The 18,821-nt window shown below is 37.6% G+C and overlaps 1 long non-coding RNA gene and 1 other non-coding gene across 5 annotated transcripts; both read left to right on the top strand.

Annotated features, from left to right (window-relative positions):
* Positions 1-724: 724 nt before the first annotated feature.
* LOC131328807 (uncharacterized) lies at positions 725-11,225 on the top strand. 4 transcript variants are annotated; one of them, XR_009200523.1, is made up of 7 exons: positions 725-867; positions 1,495-1,576; positions 3,606-5,806; positions 5,956-5,998; positions 7,886-8,016; positions 8,778-8,897; positions 10,678-11,225. It is a non-coding gene; the product is annotated as an uncharacterized LOC131328807 (long non-coding RNA). The 4 variants fall into 4 exon arrangements; XR_009200522.1 differs by having other exon boundaries at positions 801-910; XR_009200521.1 differs by lacking the exon at positions 725-867 and adding an exon at positions 968-1,106.
* A 1,666-nt stretch (positions 11,226-12,891) lies between these two features.
* LOC131331622 (small nucleolar RNA snoR100) lies at positions 12,892-12,999 on the top strand. The gene has a single exon (XR_009201432.1). It is a non-coding gene; the product is annotated as a small nucleolar RNA snoR100 (small nucleolar RNA).
* Positions 13,000-18,821: the final 5,822 nt, after the last annotated feature.

Here is an 18,821-nt window from a genome sequence, read left to right as displayed (position 1 = left end):
CGCTATTAGGGTTCGAATGACAGCTTCTTTTCAAAAGGAGCAATTTAGGTTTAAATTATAGCTCCTTTTCAAAAGGAGCTATCTACGTGACGGCCACATGGCGCCTAATCGTTATAATGCCTTTTGAAAAGGAGCAATGACATATTTTTACAAAACGTTTAGAAAAATGGGTATTCTCTCAATTTGATTACAATTTATGGCCATTTCTGCCAAAAACTTACATAACTTACCCCGCCAATTTCTATAGGTATTCTCCCAATTTGATTACAATTTATGGCCATTTCGGCCAACTCACGGTAGTATTTGGTTGGAAGTTTAGTTTAGTTTAGTTTAGTTTTGGTAGTGGGTAGAGAGAGAAATAGAATAATGATTGAAGATAGATGTAATGATTGGAGAGAGATAGAGAGAGATGTGAAAGTAATAATTGAAAAAATAAGGTAATAATTGAAAAAAGAAGTAAGATAATGATTAAAAACAAAACTAAAACTAAAACTAAGTTGAGAACCGAACAAAGCGGTGCACATAACTCACCCCGCCAATTTCTTCAATTAATCCCCTGCTTGCCTTGGTGAAACAGAATCCCAAAGCCCTAGAAACCACATCCACCCGGCCGTATCGTTCTAGAGATTTTGTAGACTCCTCTCTCTCTCTCTCTCTCTCTCTCTCTCTCTCTCAAGCCTTCGTTCGCAAGTAACGCAAAACGTCGACCCCCTCTCCCTTATGAAGCACAACGGCTATTTCTCTCTCTTATCTCCGCCGCCTGTGCTTTCTCTCTCATTGTATTTCAAATTCAGATTCCATCTCCCGTTTCATATCCTCGATCTAGCGTGATCCTCGTTGATGTCCTCTCAGATCGCTTTTGTTCTGGTATTGCCTAGTTTCGTACACGCCGTCGCCAGGCGTTGCGTTGGTAATTTGCACATTATTCTTCTGTATTGAACGCTCTTGATCAATCTCGCTATTCTCCGTTTGGTTCTCGACAAAACTCGAGAAAGGGGAAAACCTAGTGATGAATGCGTTCCTTTTTCTTTTTTGATTTTTTAATGTCATCTCGATCGTCTTACAGAGGGTCTAGTAACGCGCATTCCACGTTATTCATTGCGCTGGTAATTTCTTTTCTCACATTCTTGTGTATTAACCGCTCTTGATTTCGTGTTTTGTACGTTTGGTTGTCGAGTAAACTCGAGAAAAAAAGGGAAAAGTAAAAGAATGCGTTTGTGGCTTTTTATTAAGTATTCTTCAACTCTCTCCATTGAAATCTTTTCGATGTTTTTACCAGTTACTTCTTTCTATTGCTATGGAACTATACGTACGACTTTGTTCCTTAAACAACTTACAACTTGTTCGTATCAGTATTGCGATTCTCTTTTCGCTTCTGTTCTGGTAATGCGCACTCCACGCTAACCAGGCATACATGCTCTTCTATATAACTACTTACAACTTGTTCATATTGTTATCTTAGGATTCTGTTATTTGTTTTCGAAAATTTTTCAGATCAACGGTTGGAAAGATTTCAGATCAATGGTGGAAGGAAGGTGGATGTTTGATCAGATGTGGATATTCTTCCTTTTATCAGGTGCGGATTAATGTTTCCCTTTGTGGTTCTTTACATCAACTGTTTAAAAGAAAACGTTTAAGAATGCGTTATAATAGTTCAGCTTTCCTACAACTTGATGTTTTGGCCTGTTCAAAAGTAATCTTTAGTGTGTCAGTTCAGCTTTCATTCAACTTGACGTTAGCTTTCCTACAACTTGATGTTTTTGCCTGTTCAAAATTAATCTTTAGTGTGTCAGTTCAGCTTTCGTTCAACTTAACGTTTTTAACTTCTGAACTTTTCACCTTACTTTATGGCTTTACTGGTCCCTTTACTCTTTGGCTGGATGATTTATGTGTCATTTGCTGATGTCATGATAATGGCTTTTGGTGTGTGATAAGACAAGATGTATGGTAGTTTTAATTTTCTGTCTTTAGCATAGAGAAATAAAGCTGCTGCCTACTGGTATGACTGTTGATTCAATGCTGCTTCTCCTATGGACTCATCACGTGTACAATGTTTGCATTTTTCTTTCTTTAGCCTGGAGAAAAATAAGCAGTTGTAACTTGTATGGCCTTTTCTTACTATATGAAAATAATTCCTTACTATATGAAATACATAACTTCCTTATCAGTTATGTATTGTATTATACGATAGTTCTTAATATAAAAAAGAATAATCATCAGATCTTACATTTAAAAAAATCCCCTATTACATACTAAATGCATGTAAACTTGTTTATCACTTCATGACAATGAGAAAACATAATGCTTACTTGAAAATTCTTATTCAAAGTTTTTTATCCTCCACTTTTTTGCTGGTTTTGATGTTTTTCTAGCACTTTAATTTATTTTTTGGGCATAGATATAGCAGGTGGAAATCCGATCCCCATCCGAAGGTGGGTTTGGTGATTTGTTCAATATCCCCATTGAGGATGGGGGCGGGGATAGTAAAAGATTCTCCGATTGAGGAACGGGGGTGGAATAGGGTCCCCTGATCCATTTGTCCGAAGAATGGCATGTTGTAAAGTTTTTGAAGTACCATGTGTAGGAAAACACTGTGGCCATTCTAAAGAATTTATTTGTAAGTTGTTTGCTTTCTTTTAGGTCTCCGTCCCTCCCTCCTTGTTGGATGAGTACTCTTCGACCACTTATTGTTGTTCCTTTGCTTCTTCGAGCCTAGCTTGTAATTCAATGCGGCTCATTAGCTCGTTCATGTTAGCCAAGGGAACCGGAAAGAGGACTTCGAAGTTTGGACCCTTAGAATCACAAGGGTCCAATGGTTGTGGTAGTAGTAGTAGGAGAAGTAGCAAATAATGTGTAGAAAATTTTGATGCAGGCTATTTATTCTTGATAATAGATTGATATTTTAAGGACTTGATTTCAATGGTTTCTACAAACCCCAGTTCTACCTTCACCTTTTTAAGGTGAACCTATTGTAATTTGGGAATTAATTTAATTTAGTTAGTGAAGAGTTAAAAATCTATATAACAAGGAAGGGATTCTTTTCAATATAAAATTGTTGCCGTTCTTTCAATCTCAGCCTTTCATTCCACATCACCCAATGGCCTAAATTTATTCCTCTCACAAACTAACTTTTTAATGGTAATTCAGTAAATACTCCAAAGTTAAATGACTAAATTGGTCAATCCACGGCTCAACCTAGCATAGAGCCGCAGACGTCTCAACCTCTTTGCTCTCTCTCTAAACGTCCAAAGCAGATCTCTCTCTCTCTCTCTCTCTCTCACACACACACACATGGGAATTCAAATTTCAAACATCTGTCTCCCCCTCAAACCTCTTCTCTACAAGACGTCTCAACCCAAATTGGAGATTTTGGTCGGAGTGAGTAAGGTCAGCCCCCTAGCAATCTCTATTTTGATTGTAAGTGATCCAATTTTATGACCATCTTGAATGATGCCACCCATTCCTATGCGCGTTTCTTGGGTTCCCCTCGGACCTGCTATCGTTGTTTAGCCTTACCCTTCGTGCGTGAGGGGAAAACATTCCAGTGTTGTTGCCATTAGTTTTTACTTCACTTACATTCCATTTTTTCCTCTTAATTTGATCAGGTTCGTAAATCGGGCTTCTTCTTTTATGTGGGTTTGATCTAGGGTTGGTTAATGGGCTATCCAGAGGGCTTGGAAAGATAACTTTATAATACTCAGCTTCTTTTGAACATTAACTTCTTTTGGGTTCGTTAAATATTTGGATTAATGTACGCAATTTTTGGATTTTGTTATTGGGGTTCTATTTGTTCTCCGTTTCAGATTTACCCCATCTCCCGCAACCCCGCTACACTGATGTCTCCATGCTGCAACCGCTTCAACCCATAACTCAGATTGGTGGCAAATTTTATTTCGGCTATGAATAATTTTGGTGTCCATAGTGGAAGCCTTAAAATTTTGGCTACTCCAATCTTTACTGTTTTTACATTTGGTTTCACTTAAAAAGAATATTGTATTCAAGTTAGGCTTTTGATTGGAAAGCAAGGTTTTGGGTATTTATATGGTGTTGACAAATTAGTTGCTAATGTAAGCTATAAAATCCCTTCCAGATTAGGGGACTTAGAGTTCGAATTGCCTGAGCAACGCTACAGTTTTTGCAGTTTTTTACCATCTTCCTAATGAGTGTACAGTAGTATCATGACAACCAACTGTAGAGTGGCAAAATGAGTGACAAGAAAGACATAACTCCGCGTACGGTAGATTGGCTTATATTTGTTTTATTTTCTTTATAGCACGTAAAAGAATCTGAACTTCTTTATGGATTAGTGGCTCAGTCCTTTTGTAGTAAGAGCTGACCAGGTATGCCAATAGATTTAGCACTGCCGTTTTGAACATAGTCATCCTCCATCACTCATGTTTGTACCACCAGTTTGTGCAGAGTCCCCATCAACATATAAGATGCTGGTGATATGATCTGGAGTTGTCTCACATCGTCAATATGAACAGAACGCAAAATTGTTAAAGCTTCATTTTCATTTAGTGATTTTTCGCACCATTGTTGCCCTTTTACGTAGGGGTGATACCGGTCCGGTTTCGACCGTTTTTGGCCTATTTCTGGGACCGGACCGGAAATTTGGTTTGAAAAGAAGTGATCTGGTTTCAACCGGTTCAATCGGCTTCGGTCCGGTTTATCCAGTTTCCTTGGATCGGACCAATTTCGGGCTAGCCAACAAAAAAAAACCCAATGATTGTAGATCGAGACCGAGAGAGAGAACCGTGATAGAAATCAGAGAGGAGAGAACATTCTTCAACAAATTACAATAATTACAGCAACATTAACAAGAGTTCAAAACCCAACAGACAACAAGTCTTCAAGCTTCAACAATTCCAAGGATCCAACAAAGCAACACTACCAATTTAGGGCAGAACTGGCGTAGATCGAGAGAGAGAGAGTACTTGCTACTTGCTTGTCGTGGTGGTCCACGGAGTCAGCGAGGCTGCGAGAGTGTCACATAGAGCTGAGAGAGAGAGAGAGAGAGAGAGAGAGAGAGTCACAGTAGGGCAAAATTGCCATCGCTGGAGATGAGCTGTGAAGTCTGCGTGTGAGAGGAAGAAAAGAAATGAGATAAGATTTGGATAGGGTTTGTATTTATATACGGTATTAAGTTATATATGTAATGAGTATATTTATTCTACATTGTATATATGTTTGGCCGAGTGGTAAAGGTGAGGCTGTGAAAGGCTTAGGTCTAGAATTCGAGCTCTACTCCTTGCGATTTTTGCATATCTGCATAAAACTGGTCGGGTCCGGTTCTTCAGTCCTAAAATCGAAAACCGGACCGAAATAAATTTTTAAGATTATTTAAAACCGGACTGGCCCGGGAAAAAGCGTAACATCTACTATTGCCATTTTTCGCAATATGTACTGGTTTGGACATCCTTTCTTTTTGTGGGAGTTAAAATGGGAATAAGAAAGGCTTTGAGTCGGGTGAGTAAGTCCAGATTGTTTTGGATCCTTTTGTACAGATCAACTTCTTGGTAGTTTCAGTCAATCATATGGTCTTACACACTTTAGGAAATTATATTTGGCGCAAATGGTTGTATGAAGAATGCTGCAATTGCAGAAAATTAATGTATCATATTCGTAGCACAGCTAAAATGTCTGGTTTCTATCAGTCTAACTCCTTAATTATTGGCATTTGATTCGGGCATTGTTTGATTGAAGGTTGCATTTCATGCTTTCGGTAACAAGTTTACATAGAGGATGGAGGTCGAAGGACCTTAGCTTTCTCTTCGCATTCTAATTAAGTCACGAATATACTAAGGTAATAAACAAATAGAGAAAACTGCAGCCTTCATCTCGTAACTTCTTGATATGAAATCTTCTTTTTGATCCAAAAAATTTAAAAGACTTTTCAACTGATTGTGTGGTGCCTTGATTTTTTATTGTGTGTGAATGATGGTGTAACTGGAGGGCCATTGATGGTGTATCTGGATGCCTCTACAAGCTTGGTAAGGTAATTTCATTTGTTGTAGTCATTTACTTTTGTAAACTCTCTCACCTTTTTTAGTAAAGTCTCCCACCTTTTTTGGGGATCTTAAAATATATATGGCCTTAGATATCAAGGCTCAAAATTCCATGTTAACACTTATGCCCAACCATAGATAGGAGTATCCAGGGGTGGCCTAAAAGGGGGCAGAAATAACAAAGTCCGACTTTGAACAATGTAAGTTTGGAGATAAAAACATCGTGGAATGTGTTCTTTTTACAACTAGGTGGTAAATCTAATGAAGATAGATATTGACCCCAATATAGGTGAAACAATTTCAAACTTCTTAAATTGGAAGATTGCTACCTGTTTGAGTTCTTTCCACGTTCTCTAAATAGCAGCTGGCCGTGTTTGTGGCCTAAATAGCATAGCACTCTGGTCCCAAAACCTTCCCAACACTGTGGTCCTTTTTAATAGAAATTCAACATTTTATTTTATTTTATGTTTTTTTTTTTGGTGATTTTAATTAAATTGGAAGTAGTGACTTGACTGATGCTTAATACTTTTCTACTTATTTTTATGTTTGTCCTAAAATACTGCTCAAGTACATCGAATCGTGACGCTTCAGATCTATTAGTATTTCCTTATTATGTAGAGCGCTGGTTGGTGTGCTTAGATGTACTTATGTTGTTAAATGCAAAGCATTGGTTGGTGTACTTAAATTTGCTTTTATGTAGTTAATTGCAAAGCACTGGCTCTGGCTGGTGTGCTTAGATTTTTACTGATTTAGTTGATGGTTGGTGTGCTTAAATTTTAAAATGTTGGTTATTATCATCTTACTCTTTTAGGTTTAAAGTATAATGGAATAGCAAAAAAAGGGAGGAAAAACTCCTTTGTCGTTCTTTAAACCAAAAGTGAATATTTTATTTTTGTTAAAAGAAATCTGGTGCTTGAGTTTTCTTAGATTGGAAGATTGCTACCTATTTGAGTTCTTTTCATGTTCTCTAAATAGTAGTTGGCCATGTTTGTGGCCTAAATAGCGGTTGGCCATGTTTGTGGTCTAAATAGCATTTTTTAAGACCTGGGTGTTCTTGCATTAGTCGGATTATTTGTCGCATTTCGGCGGTAAATGCCTTCAGGCACGGGCATAGTCACTAGAAGTTTGAATATTTTCATGCTCATCTTTTTAGTTGTTTGATTCGTAGATGTTGTAGTTGACAGCCTCCTAGGATGGGGTGTCCAACTTGAGCTCCTACTTTGTTTTCCTTCGGAAGGAACTGATTTTCGCTCCTATTTCGGACATGACACCATTTGAAAGCCTCCTAGGATGTGGTGTCCAACTTGAGCTCCTACTTTGTTTTCATTCGGAAGGAACTGATTTTCGCTCCTATTTCGGACATGACACCATAATTGGGGGTGTTGAAATTCCTAGAACACAAGTTTTAACTCTAGAGAATTAATGCTCCATTGTAAAGGGAAATCCATATAACAACCACGTTCCTTAAAACCAAGTTTTGTTATCTGTGGGGTAAAGCTTAGTGGAATAGGTTGTGGGAAGCTACGAGATTTTCTGGTGTACATAACTAATTTGGTTTGGTGAAACTCTATGAAGCACCAACACTCCTAGAGATTGCCGTATTCGTATCGGACACTCCAAAGACACTAGACACACCGGAAACATGTGCGTGTCCATTAAATTATATTATGATTAATGGTGGGACAAGCCGGGGACACGACAATGTGAAATATAAATTTTAAGAGCCAACTACATGAACCTAACCGGTCCTCTTTGATGTTGCTTCCTTCACCTTCGTTCCATGTTTCTTAAACTTCAATCATGCGTATGGGATTCTATGGCTCAATATAGTTGCTTTGATTGTGGTTTTCAATGAAAGCTTTTACTCTCTCCTGCAGCGTATTCGAATTGAAGACACTAGGAATGATGAATGGTTTAAAAGGGGTTATGTTCCTGCCAAACTTATTGAATATGAAGATGGTAACCTGGATGATGTTGATGCTGTTTTTGATGATCCTGACTTCCTGAGGTCCATATCACTTGTTCGTTTTCTGCTTCTTTTTCAGCTCAATTGCAAGGGCTAAGAAATGAAAGGTTTCCACAGTTTGGGACTTTACACATAATTTGTGGCAGCAGTAATTTGCATTTTGCTCCTAGCAAAGCCTCTTCCTACTCTTGGTTGCTTTTGCTCTGAATCAACAAATTGCCTGATTAGGGTGTTGATTTTTCTCCACCCAAGGCTTCTCTTCAGAGATTGTGGATCACCCCAGCTATCAACTTCAATACTTCTGCAGGATAGAATTCTTTCACTATTAACAGTTTTAATGACCACCCGGCATCCACAACCCTTCACATCACTGAGTTAGAGCTTTGACGATTCAAATGGAGTTCTTATATTTAGATGTGCATGTTCCTTCAGAGAAATAACCTGTTTGCACGCATAGTGTTGCAGCTCTTTTGAGTATTCTACAGAAATGTTTACATCATCACTTTCGATCTTTCTCGCCTTTAGGTTGGTTGTTTAGGTTTGCATACTATAGATGGAAAATTCAATGAGGTTGGTGAGTTTGTGCCCACTGTTATTAGATGGAGGAATTTCACTCATTTGTTCTGCTATAACCTTTTGGGTATTTGGACGTTCCTTCTGAAAAATGGTGTACCAGCTGATTATTATGGGAGGATCTCTATCATTGAAAACTAGTAGGATCAATGTTAGGTTTCTGCTAGTAGTTTCTTGGTATTCATTAGGGGTTTGCCTCACATTTACCACACCTTAATGTCCTTTTGTAGGAAGACCGGGTCGATGAGCAGTACGCAAATGCAGATTTGGGTCCTCTGACTCTTGATGCATTCGACCTATTTATCCTTTCTCAAGGCTTAAATCTTTCATCGCTGTTTGACCTTCGGCAGGTAAGAGTTTGTTACTTTTAGTGAAGCAATCTCACCCTTAACTTCTATTCATGTCCAAAGTTGTTATGTTGTTTTCCGCATTGTATTCCTTGCTGCTATCAGCTGCTGATATGTTTTCAAACTTGCCAACTCTTGGTAATGAGCATGTTGATGTCTCACCTCACTTTATCACTTTTTTTTTTCCAGGAAGTTAAATTCATTAAAAGCACAACCAATTACAGGTTTTTAGGGGCATAACCCATCAAAACAGAACACAACTGTCCTCAGCGACAATCGACACCAAAAATCTACATGCAATACATTCCCACCTAGGGCCTAAGAGCAGAACACAAAACCTTCAGAAGAAAATCCTTTGAGAATCTTCCGTTTAATCGGTTTTGCATCTGTAGCGGAAACAATGTGGTGGATATTAGTTAAAATACTCTTGTTGATTGTAGTTCATTGTTTGGCGATATTATTTTTCAAGCTAGTGTTGCATGTAACTTTCTACTTGGGGCACTTTCAGGTTAAGATATTTCTTCTAGTTCTGAAGATTGTAAAGTCACTTAGGTTTTCAACCGAGGTTACATTACTAGCCTGTTACTTTTATTTTGTTATCTTGACCCTTCTAAAATCAAGTTTGATCTGTAGTCCGGGCTTTTGTTCCTATAAATTACCCGAATTTGTTAAGTTTATCTAAATGTCTCTTATCTTCAAGATGTAAAGATAATAGTTTTCTTGCTAAATTTCAAACAGCATTTGCTTCCTAATTACCTGGTAAGAGTTTTTATATCTGTCCTGTAGCTCTCCTCTATGAAAAGGTTCTTTATTAATTACTCTTACTACGACATCCATGTCCTCTCAGTTATAAATAGGATGTGTACTTTTGCTTCTCAATTAAAACTGATCCATCCATTTCCCTCTCAACTAAAGAGAGCTTGTCGTTTCGCTTTTTGCAGCAGCTCAATTTCAAATTTGAGGACTAACTCATCAGAACATCTCTTGTTCGGTCATTTGTTATCAGATTTGTTGCCCTTGGCCCACCATATGATTATTTTCCAAGTAATGTGTATTTAAAATATTTGGGTCTTTTTCTGATTTCTGTTCTCTATCATCTTGGTACTGATTGAGTTTCCCCGAAATTTATCAGATTATCACAATTATATACATGTCTGCTCTATGATGGTTGAGAGTTTGCCTCTCAATCAGAAAGTAGTGTGTTGTAAGTGGACTGTACAATCGTACCTATGCATTACTTGTGTACTTGGGCAAGCTAGGAATGTGTTTGTTTCTTCTGGTAGGCTCCACTGCTTGTCTCATAGTCATAGGTCCAGAATGGTTGGAGGGGTTGCCAACTATTTTGAGCTGTGGAAGGAGCTGTAAAATGTGCTTCTCTTCTTCTCATCTTTGCATGGGACTTGTTTTCATCGCTCTCAATCAGCAGCATGAAAGGAGTCTGCTTGATCAGGCCCTGTTTGGAGAATGACCTATTATGGCATGACTATTCATTTTTAGCTGGTCCATTCGTATTGAACTTTATGGCAGATTGCTGCAAGTTTGACAGATTATCTGTTGATTTACAGTTTCAGTTACACTTCAGTACTCCTTTCTTATCATAAGATTGGTAGGGTAAGATCACACTTACAACCATATCTATCAAATTGTATCCATTGGCACCTACTGAAAATTAGCTTGTCTTGTACCTGCATCTTTTATCTACAACTTTTTTGCAGCTTTTGTTCTGTGTATTTATTTTACTATAGTAATCAGTATTGGTGTCCTCCTGCTTATATGTGTGCAGGCACCTATTATCACAATGTAGAACATGTGACGACAGAACTGCTGTTGTTCGAAGACTATGAAGTCAATGATAAATAAGAACATACGCATGACTTTTTCCCTTTTCACGAGTAACTGAATGAAAAATGCATCTATTGTTGACATGGCTCTTTTTTTGTTGAATGGGGGGAGATATAATAATCTTTTGGTTTCTAAATATCTTGTGTTTTTGGATTGTACAGATTTCGACTACATGAAATGCTTCTTGATTTATGTTGATTGCATCGTTGGGAGCATATATTAGTTTTTATATGTGTGCAAGCACCTATTATCACAATGTAGAACATGTGACGACAGAACTACTTTTGTTCGAAGACTATGAAGTCAATGATAAATAAGAAGGAATGCATGACTTTTTCCCTTTTCACAAGTAACTGAATGAAAACTGCATCTATTGTTGACATGGCTCTTTTTTTTTTTGTTGAATGGGGGGAGATATAATAATCTTTTGGCTTCTAAACATCTTGTGTTTTTGGATTGCACAGATTTCGACTACATGAAATACTTCTTGATTTATGTTGATCGTATCGTTTGGAGCATATATTAGTTCCCCCCCCCCACCCTCCCCCCCCCCCCCCCCCCCGATTTTTAATGTCATGGAGTTAATTAAATGTATTAGCAAGCGTGATGGGCCGCACTGACCGAGTTGGCATCAGCTATTTTATCACCAATGGAATCGATTGGCGGCGGTATTACATTCAACCAAATCAATATGTACTTCTTACCACAATTTTCACAAAAACTGTGAACAAAATAGTTATAATCAGTTGTCCATCCCATGTGATAAATATATTAAGAAGCTAAAAATCACCTGTCACATGTAGTGCTTTTTGCCTTTCCTTATTGTTTGTTGTCTCAACTTTACTTACATAGCTGTTTTCTTTCCTTACCTCACACATTCTAGTGCTGATTTCATTGATAACGTTTAATCGAGTTTTTCTGTGTACTGATTTGTGGTTTTTATACCACTTCTCACTAATGGAAGAATAAGTTGTGGTCATTGCAGCCTTTTGCTGATAAGTGATCAACTACGTGCATCCAATGGTTGATCCATCTTCTCTAATGCAGTTGTAGTCTGCCACATTGTCACAAAGAGAAATTGGATCAAAATGATGTGAATTCATTTAGAATAATTCGCAGAGATTCTGAATTGCACAGTTTTGATTTTACCCTAGTTTTGTAGCTCTTGCAGGCGTTTCATAGTTTTGTTGCTGTGGCTGGCGAAGCTGAAGATGGACCGGTACATGCAAGTCCTCTCCAAAGCTTAAACTGCTTGTGAGAAGAGAATTTCTATTTCCTCCATTTATCTCCCTTGTTCCATAGACCAGGGGGAATGTGCAAAACTCTTGCTCTAAGGGTAACAATTCAACGCTTTTTGCTTCTTAAGAGAAGTTCGAGGATGGAAAGAGAGTATTCTATATTGCACTTAAGCTTCTATTAGTTGTCTATCTGAATACCTTCCAACATAACTCCTTTTTTTCATGACGAAGTAGGTTTACCTTCTTTTACAGCTCCACATTTTCATTGTGAATGAGGTTTCCCTGCAACAAATTCCATCAAATTAAGCTAGTAAAGGTGAAACTGTATGAGAATAAAGCACTTTTAGTGGCCAAGTTATTGGAATAGACCTTTCGGTTAAGTTCTTGAATTTCATCAATGAGTATTTGGTCCTACAAAATTAGAAGTGTTAGGATAATCCAGCTGTGGATGTGTGTAACAGATCAACAGACAACTATTTCCATAGGGTATGGAAGTTTCAGACCTTTCTTGAATGAACACCTTTAAGACTCATTTTCAGTTGGTTTCCCAAATTCTGTAATTCGTTGACATTTAAACCAGACAGCTCTTCTCCCATCAGTCGCCTGTAACAGTCAGGAGCAAATATAGTGGCTTCTGTGAGCAAATATAGTCAGTCGCCTGCCATTGTTTATTATCCACAACAGAGGCGCATCTGTGAGATAATAGTGGCTTCTTGTTATTTCAAGTTTTAGTAGGTTAAGTCTTCAATGCCTTTAAGAAGTTTGTCTCTATCTTTAGGTAAAAATCTGGTCTACAAAAGGATGAATTCTACATATTAAGGCGAGCCGATTTTTGGCTAGCTCATTGATCAATTTCCCTTTTTTTGTTCGCATATGCTACCTTGACTTTTTTTGTGCATACCGATGCTCTGGACTATTAATGAAGGAAGCATGGTAATGTGCACATAAATTGAATTGGGTCTCTAGGCCTGCCTTCTCTGATGCCATTTGGTTTTAATTTGGGGGCATGGTTCCGCAGCAAAACAGGTATAGGGGGCCACTGTTTCAGTGGTATTCTGAGAACAGGCACTTTGTGCATATTGCCAAAGGTTAGGTCTTTCTCAAATCCTCCCCCGCCCATACCCCCAATGAATGGGGACTACATGGTTCTGTTGTTGTTATTGTTGTTGTATGTGGGTTTGACTGGAAATGTGTTGTGTTACTTAGCCCCAATGCATTTGTATGGCATGTAAATTATAGTCATGACTATTTTTGTTGCAATTGTCATGTTTCACCACTTTTTGACTCATGTAATTATTGTTGGTCTATGTTGAAGCAAAAAGACCGTCCACATGGCTCACTTTTACTGAACTGATTAGGAAAATTTTCTTCATGCTAACTTTTGGTCTAGTTTATGTTTAATTGATTGTCATGTCATAAAAGGCAATTAGAAGCTTTTTGCATTGACTATATTTCAATAATATTTTTTTCCCTCTTAACTACTTCCTTTTTATCAGTGGGGTTCTTGTTTTGCAGTTTTTTGGTTGTTTGTAAGAACTTCAGTATTACATGAGAGGGAACGGGTCAGGATGTCGGGATTGAGATCCCACTATGAATGTAGAAGTTGGAGACCGACCACTCTTGGCCCTATTTTTGAACTGAAGTAGCAAATGTATTTAACTCAGATATCTCAAGCTAGGCAAGATGCGATGAGGTTTTGCTGATAATTGAGAACTTATGCTAAGGAGTTGGGCTTCAGGGTTTGATAGGCTTTGGTATTCAGCATGGCCGCTTAGTCATAAATTAGGTGCAACGTTGTTGTTTCAGATGTGTTACTATGACTCTGTTGATCGAGAAAATACATACAGGATGAGTCTAAAGTTACCTTTCAGATGTTTGACTATGACTGTTGATCAAGAAAAATACACACAGGATGAGAATTAGGTCTACAGTTACCGCTACATGATGAACAAAGAAACGTGGGCCCTTCAACGTGCTTGTCAGTCACATGAAAACATTAAGAGCAAATAACACATTTTGACACATTTTTTCTGCTCGTGTAATTACTATAGAAGTTTTGACACATTTTTTCTCGATAGGAATTCCTTGTTTGAGATGTTGACTTGAGTGCCCTTTCCCACGATTGCTTGATATACCTTACCTATAAAGGAATTAATTTTGCAAAAACTGTTTCAAGTGCGTGGTGGGATGTGGTTGTTTACATTGTGGCCTTGCAGGTATTGAAAGAAATGGGACAATGATAGCTCCAGTTACAGATAAAGATCAGAGCATAAAGATTTACTGGTGATTCTCTTGCAGGTTCTGCAGTTGTTGCCTCAGCATTGCTGCCTCCCTTTGGCAGAACTATCAAAGTGCAAAAGGTGGATTCAATGTTAACCTCAGATACTCAATCAACACGTCTAGGACTCTAGATTGATTTGATGAGCTGTTCTCTGGGTTGTAACAGGTACACGTTGTGTTTAATATAAGTAGATGCATCTAAAGGACACGAAGTGTGTAATTAATTTGAAATTGTGAATTAATAGAAGTGAGCATGCATGTGGATGGATTTAGGAATGAGTTGCATGCTTCTATGCAAATCTGAATCGTTTGATGAGCCTCAAATTATGTGTCTGTCCGTGTGAGCATGCATGTGGTGGATGGGTAAGTAAGGTCTAAGCTTTTACGGAAATCTGAATCGTTTACAATTAATATCATGTGATAATGCTCCAAGATACTTGTAATAGGTTTGAACTGGTTTATCGATAGTATGTTTAGTTCTCTCTTTGAATGGCAGACTATGCCGTTCATAATTGTTTTATGAAGTTATGAACAGCTATAATAGCCACACATATTGTCCAATAAGAGGTAGTCTACAGCGTTGCAGACCAGCTTATATGATGATCTTTTAACCCGTGATGAGTTAGAGCAGCTTGTATGATGTTAAAATCTCACGGCGTTGTATTCAGTTGGTAATTGTGATGTTCTATCATATCTAAAGAAACAACTCATCTTTGTTTGAAATCTTTCATAATGGGCTCGAGGATCAGTATGTAAGTGACTTCTAGGAAAAAAGTTCACACATTGTTGATGGGGTTGTATTTAAATATATCTGTGCTACTGTAGGATAAAGAACTTTCACTTAGATGATATCTGAATGAAAGCTTCTATAATAGGTGAGATGGTCCTGCTAATAGGACATTGATGTCTTATTTCTAGTTAGAAATCTATTGTATTTTGTTGTAATATATTATGTGAGATTATTCATTATCATCAGTCTTCCTGATAAGAGCTTCTTAGGATTGTAAAACATATGTTGAGGGCTTATCATAAGTAAGTCTTAATCCCGGAAAATGGTAAGTCATGTATTAATTTCTTGTCAGTTTATGAATTACACAGGATTCTAGGCAGTTTGAAAAGAGGTTCTATTGTTTGTTTGTTTCCCAGTAGAAGTTTTACCATGTTTGATGGCAACTTTTATCTGCTGGAGCAAGTTCAAGTCATGGGAAGTAGTCTCCAAATAAGGAAAAAACAATGGAAAACTTCCTATCTGTTGCCTCTCCCTAAACCTACTGTTAAGTAGGAGCCTTATGTCGTGCGTATGACCTTTTGATTTGAAATCGCCACCACAGGTTTGAGGACCCAAATTATTACTGAAGTAATTGTGAGAGTATGTGGAGTGGTCAATCTTGACAAAAAAGTGAAGAACCATTGCAGTGACATTTGGATGTTTGTTGAGATGAGCAAGTATTTATAGTGCCTGGTGAATAGTTTGATAATTAGAAGAAATCTAGTTTATTGTGCCTGGTGAATAGTTTGACAATTAGAAGAAATCTAGTTTTTCATTTTTTTATTTGCAAGCAAATAAGGGAAGTAGAGCTCCTGACAGAAGTTTCATGTCACCCACAACATTGTTGGTACCTACAAGTTTCATCTCACCATGGAACATCTTAGAGCAAACATGGGTTGCATACTGACACATTTATTCTGGCCTACAGGTCATCATTCTACCTTGAAAACCTCTTTTTGAAACTTAAACCATTACCATCGCTCTCTCATGCCTCATGGACACGTGCACCTTCACACTTGAACATTATGATATGGGTTGCATGCTTACACACATCATTGAAGTTGCATTTTTTTATGGTTGCAATATTTCAAACCATTAACAAAGGCAATAAGTAGACTTTTACTGTCTTTAAGCTGATTCATAACCAAAAGACTTTCTGCATGATTCGGTGGTATCTGGTTACTGAGAAGCACAAACATGTTGGGTTGCATACTTGTGTCTGCCATGTGTCAGACCCAAACATGACAAGATACTCTCCGAACACGTGTCAGACATGCCTAAATTCTGGTCCAATGTTTTGTTATTTCTACTAGTCGGACAATATGTAACACGGACACGGACACGGACACGGACACGGACACAGATACAGACACATGACACGACAAATTCTAAAAAAAATGGGGATACGGACACGGCGGGGGACACGACACGTGTGTATTTATAAATAGATATTTATATTACTAATTTTGCTATAAAAAATTCTGTTTCTTCTTGTATGGAGTACATGTCTCTATATGTTTCTGTTTTTTCTTGTAAGACTCGTATGGTTTTGCATATATGTACATATATAAATACATACATGATACATACATACGTATATATGTATATGACAGAGAGAGTGGCACACAAGAAACATGAGAGAGAGAGAGAGAGAGAGAGAGAGAGAGAGAGAGAGAGAGAGAGAGCGCTCTGTTGTCGACTGATCCAGGGCTTCAAACGAGAGTAATCGACTGATCTCTGATGTTGATCTAGTAGTAGTTTAGGTTATAAAGGTTTAATTACATTATAACCTACATATTTGACTCATAGCATATTAATCCCCAAAAATTAAAAACATTACAGATTGACCCTCGCCGTGTCCTCAACCGTGTCCCCTATCAAAAACTAATAAAAATTAAGGGACACGTCACATGGCATGTCCAATATGTATTTGGACTTGTCCCCGCCGTGTCTCCTTATCCGACACGTGGACATGACAACCTTTTGGAGTGTCGGTGCTTCATAGGACATGTAGACACTCTTGGAGATGCTCGAAAAATTTGTGGAACTCATTCGGGACATTCTTGGGACACGCTAAGTTCACATTAGGTGTTTAAAATGTGAATTTCAAAACTAGGCATAGAGTCAACATTTCCATGGGTGTATAGTTCATGAACTCTCATATAGTAACCGTTTGTTTGTATCTTTATAATGTTATTCCCATAGTGGGTTTTATTGTAATCTGGTACCAATAATATTTTGATCTTTTATTTGACGTGGCCACAACATTTCTGCATTCTAATTTGTGAAGGAATGACGTGTCTGTATCATGTCATGTCTATCTGTGTACCGTTATTTGTGTCGTGTCTGTCTGTCGTGTCATGACGTGTCCGTATCGTGTCGTATTTGTTAGTCTAGTTATTTAGCCATTCTTTCCTTTGGAAATAGTTTTAAGGCGTTACATTTGCCTTTGCAAGTAGTGAGTAAATGTTTATATATGACCGTGGAGCTTTGGTTTTATTCAAACTAATAGTGGGGTGATTGTCTTTTCCAACTTTTGTTGACACATGTACCAAAATGATTTGGTTGAACAATTGGTAGAACATTTCTTATCTAAAAAAATTAAAAAATTTGGTCAATAGTGGGGTGATTGTCTTTTCCAACTTTTGTTGACACATGTACCAAAAAAATTAAAAAATTATTTTTTATTTTCATTAGATTTGAGCTTGAAATTACCTTATTTTTGAAAAAGAAGGTTGAAAAAGAAAGCGGAACGGCACCTTAGGTTTAGATTCATAGTATTCTAGTTTCCTACATACATGATTACTTGGATGGGTAAACTTAGTTTCCAATGTGAACCACTCTATACTCAATACAAAACCCAATCTGATTAGTTAGGAAAAATAAAGTCAGTTAACTCATGTCATTAGTCCACATTTGAGCTGGATTCGGCCCCTTAATTTACCTCACATTCGAAACTCTAATTGTGAAATCTCAATGTTGGCATCCGTATGTATGACTATTACGTTTACATTTGCATTTATAGATTACTTTTTTCTCCAAATGGCTCCAAAGAGGCATTGCCTAAGTTTAATGAACACCATGTAATTGAAAAGACAGCGTTGTACAATTCATTGAAGAGCAACCCACTGTTGAAACTAATATACGCATCCTCAATGGAAACATGAGAAGTAGCTTTTTAGTGTGGTTTTGTTAGCATGTCAATAAGTGTGCAAACTATTGAGAGAATGTGAAGTGACTTCACTTCATTGTTGCTAGAACAAGGATCCCAAACCTCTGTAGTCAACACTGCTAAACAACCAAATGATTACTTGTTCCCCCACCTTGCATGTAAGATTATTTAGAAATGATGTGCATATTTCTAATCAAGTATTGGTGGTGTAAGAATCTTCCATAGGATGTAATCTTAATTCTTAAAATAAGCCACCTTGGATCAAGACACACCAAATCCCCTTTTGGGTCAAGAGTCCACAAACTCTTATAAACAGCTTCACTGGAAAACATATTTGCAAAGAGGACATAACCTTATAAAAGCTAAAGGACACCTACGAATCCATATTGTTTATTATACAATGTTGGGATTGGTAGGTCATATCATAGTCCTCAAATCATAAACAGCACATAAATTGACCCTATTTTGCATATCAAGCTAGTACGTCCCCTCGCATGTGACTCTATCTTGCACAGGGAGAGACAAACCTGTTAATTTAAAGTGTGCGCACGAACACAAGCACAGTAGAGTACAGAATGACGATAACAAAGTGACTACTTGAACCCATATCACTTGTGACAACAAAG

This window comes from Rhododendron vialii, chromosome 6a (genome assembly GCF_030253575.1).
Source record: "Rhododendron vialii isolate Sample 1 chromosome 6a, ASM3025357v1".
NCBI classification, from domain to species: Eukaryota; Viridiplantae; Streptophyta; class Magnoliopsida; order Ericales; family Ericaceae; genus Rhododendron; species Rhododendron vialii.
Note: the sequence above shows the minus strand (reverse complement) of the source record. Positions and strands in the feature narration are given on the sequence as shown.